Source organism: Volvox carteri (genome assembly GCF_000143455.1).
Source record: "Volvox carteri f. nagariensis unplaced genomic scaffold VOLCAscaffold_32, whole genome shotgun sequence".
Lineage (NCBI taxonomy): Eukaryota > Viridiplantae > Chlorophyta > Chlorophyceae > Chlamydomonadales > Volvocaceae > Volvox > Volvox carteri.
The window spans coordinates 149,571-151,147 of NW_003307575.1; the positions used below are offsets into that span (position 1 = coordinate 149,571).

The 1,577-nt window shown below is 57.2% G+C and overlaps 1 protein-coding gene across 1 annotated transcript in view; it reads left to right on the forward strand.

Moving 5' to 3' along the window:
• VOLCADRAFT_93498 (uncharacterized protein) overlaps positions 1 to 1,577 on the forward strand; it is a gene marked incomplete at both ends in the record, with an annotated part of 30,466 nt that overhangs the window by 26,544 nt on the left and 2,345 nt on the right. The window lies entirely within an intron of this gene.

Sequence of the window (1,577 nt, forward strand, 5' to 3'; positions counted from 1 at the left end):
TGTCCATGGCCTGGAGGAACGATGGTACTGAGTCTTCACCCTGCAGCGCCACTTCCGTGTCATCCGCATATTGGCACGCGGTGACTGGTTGTGAGTCGGCTGGCTGTAATTTGATCCCCACGTCTTGGCTCCGGAGCCAGCATTGTAGGGCCTGAGCAACGAAGAGGTAGAGCAAGGGTGCGAGGGGGCACCCTTGCCGTACCCCTGCTTCCATGTTCACCAGCTTCGATTTGTAGCCATTCACCATCGCTCTGGCTCGCGTTTCGCTCAGCAGCAGCCGTACCCAGGCGCAGAGCTGTGGCCCTGCACCCATGGTCTCCATTGCTGCCAGGAGGAACCCACGATCCACCGTGTCATAGGCCTTGGCGAAGTCCAGGAATGCCAGGAGCCCCCGGCGGTTCTGCTTGCGAAGGAGGTGTGACAGGTGACGCAGGAATAGCACACTAGCTCCAATGAGGCGCCTAGGTAGGAAGGCTGATTGCTCGGGGGTTATGACTTGGCCAAGGGCAGGGCCTAGGCGGTTTGCCAGTCTGTGTTTGTGTCTCTGGTGCAGCGAGTGCTCTGGCCCTCTACCCGGGGGGCCCGCGGGTTCGCGGTTAGTGTTCGTTATCCGTGTCGAAAAAGAAGTTACACAAAGCTGGTGTGTGGCGGCTTCACCGCGCCTATCTGCACACACACACACAGACACACACTCTCTGCCTCTCTCTTCATCTGTTCATGAGAGAACATGTGCGCTTACCCACCATCACCCAATGTTAACCCGCTTACACAACAACAGTATTTCAAAGCATGTTTTCAGGTCTGTCCGTCCGTATCTATGTATATGTCCGTCCGTATGTATGTATATGTCCGTCCGTATGTATGTATATGTCCGTCCAGTTCGAGTTACTGGTTGCTGGTGTGGGTCGAGGGGGTCGGGGGGTACACAGCGCGCGCAACAGCGTGCCCAGTTTGATTTAAAGTAGCGAGATCAACTAACGGCGCATTTGTCGGGCCTCGTCTGGCGTGCATGTATGTATGTATGTATGTATGTATATATGTATGTATGTATGTATGACGTTGATTACACTGTGGGCTGAAAAGCCGGGGGCCCAGGGCCGAAGCACAGCGCGGGGGGCGGGTGCATACGGCTGGTTAGTCTCATGCACTCCGCCCCCGGGTCAGGCCGCACGGGAAACGACGGCCGGCACGCAACAGCGCTTGTTTGGCGCTCCAACTAGACGGGATCTATGCCCGTTGGTCTCCTAACATAAACGAAGTCGCAACTGGGGGGCTCTTCCTGCCGACCGAACGAACCGAGCATCTCAGAGAGCTCGCTACCAGGACTTGGGCGACCGGGAGCCCGACGAGTCTTCCCGGGCTGGGGAGGTCACCAAGCTCAAAAATCCTCACGCAACAAAGAGCGCAAAGAGCTCACACCACAAGACGCCAAACAGCCTCCTGAGACTACTACCCTCCTCCGCCTCTCCCTCCCTGGGCTAGTCCAGGGGAGATAGCCCCCGTCGAGGGGGTAACACCGCACAAGTCCGCGCCCTTCCACAGCACTGGGTCTAAATTTGAAAGTACTCAAACGGGAA